At 46.0% G+C, this 9,317-nt stretch overlaps 1 pseudogene; it reads right to left on the reverse strand.

The window, feature by feature from the left end:
* Nucleotides 1–333, reverse strand: part of LOC111962946 (isoleucine--tRNA ligase, mitochondrial-like) — an 8,356-nt pseudogene extending 8,023 nt beyond the window's left edge.
* Between the last annotated feature and the right edge of the window lie 8,984 nt (nt 334–9,317).

The raw sequence follows: 9,317 nt of genomic DNA on the forward strand, positions 1-9,317 counted from the left end.
GGTATGGAGGGGGAGAATGGAAGGAGGGGTGAGAGGGGGGCTAAGAATGAGGAGGGACAGAGAAAGCCACCAAAGGTGTGTAGCAAAGACTTGTGATATCCAGAAGGCACTCAGTGCTGCCTATGGGGAGGAAGGAGACCAGGACACTGGTGTATAGTCCTGGTCGATCAGCCCCTGGAAATGACAACACAAGAACAAACAGTCAGATCCTGAGATGAACGGCGGCTGCAGACAGAACGGTGCCTTCGGTGGAGCTGACATTTTGACAGCAGCTGGAGTTGAAAGAGAGTGCGGGGGTGGAGTAGGGCGCCTCTCCGGGCACTCGGTCACCATCTCACTACGGTCAGGCTCACTGCTGAGATGCGGCACAGCAGMATGGAGAGGAAGCACTTTGTAATTTTCAGATCTAGCTACCAAAATTTTTAAAAAGAGACCGTTTGGTTGGTTTGTTGTTGTGATATGGTCCTCCATAAGAGAGTTATACGGACACTATGAAGGGACAAATTAATTGAATTGCATTGTGTTCATTTGTTTATTTTTAGTGCAAGAGGTGGCCATAAGAACTGTTTATGTGTAAAACATTTATTTGCCATTTAAGGCAGAATGTCTTTCATAATAGCCAACATTTTGAACACCATAGGCTACCTATAATAGTATTGTAGAAAATTCCCCCATCATGTTCAGGGAGAACAACCGTGATACATCTTAGGAGGAAGGGAGACCCTAGCCTAATATGTCAAGATCTTCAAATTATAAACCTGTGAATTAATAGGGATATTCATTGACCTTTACAGGCATATAGGCCTAAAAAAAAGAGCATGATTAATAACACAAGGGCTATTATTTGTATTGCTGAAAGTCACACCCTTACATTTTGTCAAAGAAGAGGTCTTAGGATAAAGTGTAGGTTTCCATTGGAGGATAAGACAGGTGGTTTTGGGGATGCGCCTTTTTGACCTGACGTCACACGGTGGGGGTATAAAATCCCATAGATTTGTCCTCCAGTCATTCACCGTGAGAAAGCCATCGACAGGACAGTCACACTAAGCGGCTGAGAAAGAAACCGACAACAAAATGGCTAAAATGGTGATGGCTTACATTGGATTCCTTCTCCTTGCCTTGCCTTGTTCATCACAGGTAGGTTAAAANACCAAAGGTGTGTAGCAAAGACTTGTGATATCCAGAAGGCACTCAGTGCTGCCTATGGGGAGGAAGGAGACCAGGACACTGGTGTATAGTCCTGGTCGATCAGCCCCTGGAAATGACAACACAAGAACAAACAGTCAGATCCTGAGATGAACGGCGGCTGCAGACAGAACGGTGCCTTCGGTGGAGCTGACATTTTGACAGCAGCTGGAGTTGAAAGAGAGTGCGGGGGTGGAGTAGGGCGCCTCTCCGGGCACTCGGTCACCATCTCACTACGGTCAGGCTCACTGCTGAGATGCGGCACAGCAGMATGGAGAGGAAGCACTTTGTAATTTTCAGATCTAGCTACCAAAATTTTTAAAAAGAGACCGTTTGGTTGGTTTGTTGTTGTGATATGGTCCTCCATAAGAGAGTTATACGGACACTATGAAGGGACAAATTAATTGAATTGCATTGTGTTCATTTGTTTATTTTTAGTGCAAGAGGTGGCCATAAGAACTGTTTATGTGTAAAACATTTATTTGCCATTTAAGGCAGAATGTCTTTCATAATAGCCAACATTTTGAACACCATAGGCTACCTATAATAGTATTGTAGAAAATTCCCCCATCATGTTCAGGGAGAACAACCGTGATACATCTTAGGAGGAAGGGAGACCCTAGCCTAATATGTCAAGATCTTCAAATTATAAACCTGTGAATTAATAGGGATATTCATTGACCTTTACAGGCATATAGGCCTAAAAAAAAGAGCATGATTAATAACACAAGGGCTATTATTTGTATTGCTGAAAGTCACACCCTTACATTTTGTCAAAGAAGAGGTCTTAGGATAAAGTGTAGGTTTCCATTGGAGGATAAGACAGGTGGTTTTGGGGATGCGCCTTTTTGACCTGACGTCACACGGTGGGGGTATAAAATCCCATAGATTTGTCCTCCAGTCATTCACCGTGAGAAAGCCATCGACAGGACAGTCACACTAAGCGGCTGAGAAAGAAACCGACAACAAAATGGCTAAAATGGTGATGGCTTACATTGGATTCCTTCTCCTTGCCTTGCCTTGTTCATCACAGGTAGGTTAAAATCTTATAAATTGACTTACTCTTTACCATGTTTGTTTCTAATGATCTGTTTTAATTATGGTGTCCATTGTGTATAAAAATGCATTTCAACAGGTGCAACATTGGCTTTTGAAACCATAAACGGATCATACTGAATCTAATTTTAGGGTTTATTGGCAATTGGTTGGTTTTCTCATTGATAACTTAATGATGGCGTGGATACTTGTCCTCGGATGAGTCTTATTATAATGCCAAAATGTATTCGAAATCTAACGTGCCTTACGCGGCGCAATTTGAATCCAGGATTTTGACAGTTGACCTATATGCTATGAACACATTTCCCACAAGGTGAGGGCTCGACTTAATTTAATTACCATTTTATCTGAAGTGCATTTTGTTTGGGAAACATTTGCCTTGGGGTTATATTCTTAGGCACAGGACTACACCAAGTGTAGCCTAGATCTTAACTTTACGCATGCTTTTTTTGCAGCTTGAAATTAGTCTGACGAAAGTATGATGTATTGGGAATTTTACTGATTTGTCAAATGTTTCATTTACTTTTTAAATAGTTTCACATGTGAACTTTGTGGCCAATGCTCAGTCAGTGACGCTCCCATTCTTCTTTTAGGTCCACGCGCAAAACAGTACCACAAAATCCCCAGCCATCACTGCTATGACCGAAGCTGGCGACGCGAGTTCCAACATGACCAAGATGCCCGATGTTGTCGCTACCAAGAACATCACCATACCCAAAGGAGCCAGTGTGTCCTTGCTGTCCAGCTCGGTCACGCTCTTTCCCATAGTGTTGGCTGGCCCTCTCCTACACGGTCGCTTCTAGAAGGCTCCTTCCTGTACACTGCAAAGACGGGGAAAACTGTTTTAGAAAGAGCACACTTTTATAACTTAAAGGCAGTAATGTGTACACCTAACCATAGATTCAGTGTAATTGGGGTGCTGCAAGAACATATTTCTAATTTGCTGATGGGATTTCTTATTTGGGCTCCCACCTCCCTGGCCACTTCAAACCAGTAGGCCTATACACCTTGTGCACAGGGCCTATGGTGTGGACCCCCTCCATGGTGGCAGGCCATGATGAGGATGTGTGAAACTGGACTCTTTGACTCGTTTGTTACCACTGTTCCTGTGTAGATGGCAGGGTCGTTTTTTTAAACTTATGAAGTGTAAATTTGCACAGTGATTGGGTAGTCTACTAATATAAAGAAGTTGGTTTGAGGTGCATTGTGGAACATAATGTCTGATCTTTGGCATGCATGGCTTTAGCGGTAGTGTTTCTAATCCTGCAATGGACACTAAAGCGTATGTGATTATTATTTGAAGAATATCATTTGTTTTGTCATGTGTTAACTAATTCTTTGAAATGTACTTGTCACAAAATGTATTTGTTCTTGTAGGCTACAATAAAATTACATGGGCCTAACTGATTTGTGTCTCTGTAGTCTAAAGCTTGACGTGCCAACTAAATGTCTCTGTTCCATTTGTCTCCAGACCTGGCTAGGCTATCTAGGCCTAGTAGGAACGGCGCATACTGAACACCTTGCTTGATACTTTATGCAAAGATCTCTTGGTTTCACCAATTTGACTGAATTTCTCAATGTCTGACACCCTGGGTTGACTCCTGTGCAGAACTCAGTTTTTCTGTCACCTTTAGAAGTTAAGGTTTTGGATGGGGTTGAAACATTACGTTTAGCTATTCTTTTTGAATGTTATAACGGATAAGGTTTGATGGGGTTAAAACAAATAGGTACTGCTAGGCTTGAACACACCCTTAAGATTGGAATTATTTTAGCTAGCAAATATTAGCATTGCTAGCTATTTTTGACAATTTGCTWGTAATTGTAACATTGCCATCTCTAAAGTAAATTTCACATGGCAGTTTCCTAATTTGCCTTTAATGTCATCGTACGGTGTTATCATGCCACCAAGTGTAATTTGACAACTGTCACATTAGCCTGGGGTGCAGTCTAGGGCACAAAATGAATGCAGTTATGGTGGTACTCGTCTGACAAGTGTACTGAGCAGCAGAACTAAAACAACCCAGGGCCATAGCAAAAATGTCAGTTGGTGTCACTGGCCTGAATCTAATCCATTCAGGACCCAGTCTACATCTAAAGTGTCACATTAGCGTCCAAGTATTTCTCGAGCTATTTTTATAATTGAKGGATGACAATCATTGACTCTCTGTTAGTGCACAGTTGGATACCAGACTGATCTCCTAGTTCTGAACGGACGCCGGGACCTACCAGATTGCCTGCTGCAGTTATTCGAAATGTCCAGTTTGCAGCCTAGAGAAGACCAGCATGGGGGGGGGGGGTTCAATTATCGGGCCGACTTTTCTCTGTATATATCAATGTTGCTCTTGCTGCGGGTGATTCCCTGAGCCACCTCTACACAGACGACACCATTCTGTATACTTCTGGCCCTTGGACACTGTGCTAACTAACCTCCAAATGAGCTTCAATGCCATACAACACTCCTTCCGTGGCCTCCAACTGCTCTTAAACACTAGTAAAACCAAATGCATGCTTTTCAACCGTTCGCCTGCCCGCCTGACTAGCCTCGCCACCATGGACGGTTCCGACCTAGAGTATGTGGACAACTATAAATACCTAGGTGTCTGGCTAGACTGAACTCTCCTTCCAGACTCATATTAAACATCTCCAATCCAAAATCTAGAATCGGCTTTCTATTTCGCAACAAAGCCTCCTTCACTCATGCTGCCAAACTTACCCTAGTAAAACTGACTATCCTACCGATCCTCGACTTCGGCGATGTCATCTACAAAATAGCTTCCAACACTCTACTCAGCAAACTGGATGCAGTCTATCACAGTGCCATCTGTTTTGTTACCAAATCACCTTGTACCACCCACCACTGCGACCTGTATGCTCTAGTCGGCTGGCCCTCGCTACATATTCGTCGCCAGACCCACTGGCTCCAGGTCATCTATAAGTCTATGCTAGGTAAAGCTCCGCCTTATCTCAGCTCACTGGTCACGATAACAACACCCACCCGTAGCACGCGCTCCAGCAGGTATATCTCACTGGTCATCCCCAAAGCCAACACCTCCTTTGGCTGCCTTTCTTTCCAGTTCTCTGCTGCCAGTGACTGGAACGAATTGCAAAAATCGCTGAAGTTGGAGACTTATTTCCCTCACCAACTTTAAACATCAACTATCTGAGCAGCTAACCGATCGCTGCAGCTGTACATAGTCCATCTGTAAATAGCCCACCCAATCTACCTACCTCATCCCCATACTGTTTTTATTTTATTTACTTTTCTGCTCTTTTGCACACCAGTATCTCTACTTGCACATCATCTGCTCATTTATCACTCCAGTGTTAATCTGCTAAATTGTAATTATTCGCTCCTATGGCCTATTTATTGCCTACTTCATGCGGTTTGCACACACTGTATATAGACTTTCTTTTTTCTACTGTGTCATTGACTTTATTGTTTACTCTAACTCTGTGTTGTCTGTGTCACACTGCTTTGCTTTATCTTGGCCAGGTCGAAGTTGCAAATGAGAACTTGTTCTCAACTAGCCTACCTGGTTAAATAAAAGGGGGCCCTCATCAGCATCATGCAGACATGCCCTCGCTGTGAGCATTCATGTGAATGGAAGAGTCGGCCACATGTTGGCCAGCAACCTTCACCTGTCAGTGGCAACGGCTTTCACAGGCTCATTTGTACAAATACAAACGGTAACCCACTTCATTACTTTACATTTTACATAAATGTTTCACAATTGGGTTAACAGACATTTTATTATTTTCTACTTAGATGCCTATACTGCCCTACCAAGCAAAAAGGCAGTAACTGCTCATTTGGTCAAAAATGAGTTATTTTTGCTACATTAAATACATGCTTAATCATGTGGACAAGTATCCTGTATTGTTTTGGAGAAAATGGGGGTCATATTAGCAGTAACTGTAAAGAGTTACTGAAACCAAGGTAAATGGCAGTAACTGAACTTACTGCCTTTTGGCTTGGTTTTAACCTGCTCTTGGCTGCAGTTACTGCCAATTACCTTGGTATCAAAACATTTTATTGTGATACAATCATCAAATGTATTTATATAGCCCTTAGATCAGCTGATATCTCAAAGTGCTGTACAGAAACCCAGCCTAAAACCCCAAACAGCAAGCAATGCAGGTGTAGAAGCACGGTGGCTAGGAAAAACTCTCAAGAAAGGCCAAAACCTAGGAAGAAACCTAGAGGAACCAGGCTATGAGGGGTGGCCAGTCCTCTTCTGGCTGTACCGGGTGGAGATTATAACAGAACATGGCCAAGATGTTCAAATGTTTATAGATGACCAGCAGGGTCAAATAATAATCACAGTAGTTGTCGAGGGTGCAACAGGTCAGCACCTCTACCGCTCCTGCTGTCTCTAGAGAGTTGAAAACAGCCGGTCTGGGACAGGTAGCACGTCCGGTGAACAGGTCAGGGTTCCATAGCCGCAGGCAGAACAGTTGAAACTGGAGCAGCAGCACGGCCAGGTGGACTGGGGACAGCAAGGAGTCATCATGCCAGGTAGTCCTGAGGCATGGTCCTAGGGCTCAGGTCCTCCGAGAGAGAGCATACTTAAATTCACACAGGACACTGGATAAGACAGGAGAAAAATTCCACATATAACAGACTGACCCTCGTCCCCCGACACATAAACTACTGCAGCATAAATACTGGAGTCTGAGACAGGAGGGGTCAGGAGACACTGTGGCCCCATCCGATGATACCCCCGGACAAGGCCAAACAGGCAGGATATAACCCCAACCACTTTGCCAAAGCACAGCCCCCACACCACTAGAGGGATACCTTCAACCACCAACTTACCATCCTGAGACAAGGCTGAGTATAGCCCACAAAGATCTCCGCCACGGCACAACCCAAGGTGGGGCGCCAACCCAGACAGGAAGACCACGTCAGTGACTCAACCCACTCAAGTGACGCACCCTTCCTAGGGACGGCATGGAAGAGCACCAGTAAGCCAGTAACTCAGCCCCTGTAATAGGGTTAGAGGCAGAGAATCCCAGTGGAGAGAGGGGAACCGGCCAGGCAGAGACAGCAAGGGCGGTTCGTTGCTCCAGTGCCTTTCCATTCACCTTCACACTCCTGGGCCAGACTACACTTAATCATAGGACCTACTGAAGAGATGAGTCTTCAATAAAGACTTAAAGGTTGAGACAGAGTCTGTGTCTCTCACATGGGTAGGCAGACCATTCCATAAAAATGGAGCTCTATGGGAGAAAGCCCTGCCTCCAGCTGTTTGCTTAGAAATTCTAGGGACAATTAGGAGGCCTGCGTCTTGTGACCGTAGCGTACGTGTAGGTACAGTGGGGAGAACAAGTATTTGATACACTGCCGATTTTGCAGGTTTTCCTACTTACAAAGCATGTAGAGGTCTGTAATTTTTATCATAGGTACACTTCACTCTCTCCAGATGAAATCTCGCGTCTTGTGACGGGGCCGCCGCCCAACAACCTGCCCGCTTGACCCTATCCCCTCCTCTCTTCTCCAGACCATTTCCGGAGACCTTCTCCCTTACCTCACCTCGCTCATCAACTCATCCCTGACCGCTGGCTACGTCCCTTCCGTCTTCAAGAGAGCGAGAGTTGCACCCCTTCTGAAAAAACCTACACTCGATCCCTCCGATGTCAACAACTACAGACCAGTATCCCTTCTTTCTTTTCTCTCCAAAACTCTTGAACGTGCCGTCCTTGGCCAGCTCTCCTGCTATCTCTCTCAGAATGACCTTCTTGATCCAAATCAGTCAGGTTTCAAGACTAGTCATTCAACTGAGACTGCTCTTCTCTGTATCACGGAGGCGCTCCGCACTGCTAAAGCTAACTCTCTCTCCTCTGCTCTCATCCTTCTAGACCTATCGGCTGCCTTCGATACTGTAACCATCAGATCCTCCTCTCCACCCTCTCCGAGTTGGGCATCTCCGGCGCGGCCCACGCTTGGATTGCGTCCTACCTGACAGGTCGCTCCTACCAGGTGGCGTGGCGAGAATCTGTCTCCTCACCACGTGCTCTCACCACTGGTGTCCCCAGGGCTCTGTTCTAGGCCCTCTCCTATTCTCGCTATACACCAAGTCACTTGGCTCTGTCATAACCTCACATGGTCTCTCCTATCATTGCTATGCAGACGACACACAATTAATCTTCTCCTTTCCCCCTTCTGATGACCAGGTGGCGAATCGCATCTCTGCATGTCTGGCAGACATATCAGGTGGATGACGGATCACCACCTCAAGCTGAACCTCGGCAAGACGGAGCTGCTCTTCCTCCCGGGGAAGGACTGCCCGTTCCATGATCTCGCCATCACGGTTGACAACTCCATTGTGTCCTCCTCCCAGAGCGCTAAGAACTTGGCGTGATCCTGGACAACACCCTGTCGTTCTCAACTAACATCAAGGCGGTGGCCCGTTCCTGTAGGTTCATGCTCTACAACATCCGCAGAGTACGACCCTGCCTCACACAGGAAGCGGCGCAGGTCCTAATCCAGGCACTTGTCATCTCCTGTCTGGATTACTGCAACTCGCTGTTGGCTGGGCTCCCTGCCTGTGCCATTAAACCCCTACAACTCATCCAGAACGCTGCAGCCCGTCTGGTGTTCAACCTTCCCAAGTTCTCTCACGTCACCCCGCTCCTCCGCTCTCTCCACTGGCTTCCAGTTGAAGCTCGCATCCGCTACAAGACCATGGTGCTTGCCTACGGAGCTGTGAGGGGAACGGCACCTCAGTACCTCCAGGCTCTGATCAGGCCCTACACCCAAACAAGGGCACTGCGTTCATCCACCTCTGGCCTGCTCGCCTCCCTACCACTGAGGAAGTACAGTTCCGCTCAGCCCAGTCAAAACTGTTCGCTGCTCTGCCCCCCAATGGTGGAACAAACTCCCTCACGACGCCAGGACAGCGGAGTCAATCACCACCTTCCGGAGACACCTGAAACCCCACCTCTTTAAGGAATACCTAGGATAGGATAAAGTAATCCTTCTGACCCCCCCCCCCTTAAAAGATTTAGATGCACTGTTGTAAAGTGGCTGTTCCACTGGATGTCATAAGGTGAATGCACCAATTTGTAAGTCACTC

The sequence above is a fragment of the Salvelinus sp. IW2-2015 genome, linkage group LG4q.2 (genome assembly GCF_002910315.2).
Source record: "Salvelinus sp. IW2-2015 linkage group LG4q.2, ASM291031v2, whole genome shotgun sequence".
Classification (NCBI taxonomy): domain Eukaryota; kingdom Metazoa; phylum Chordata; class Actinopteri; order Salmoniformes; family Salmonidae; genus Salvelinus; species Salvelinus sp. IW2-2015.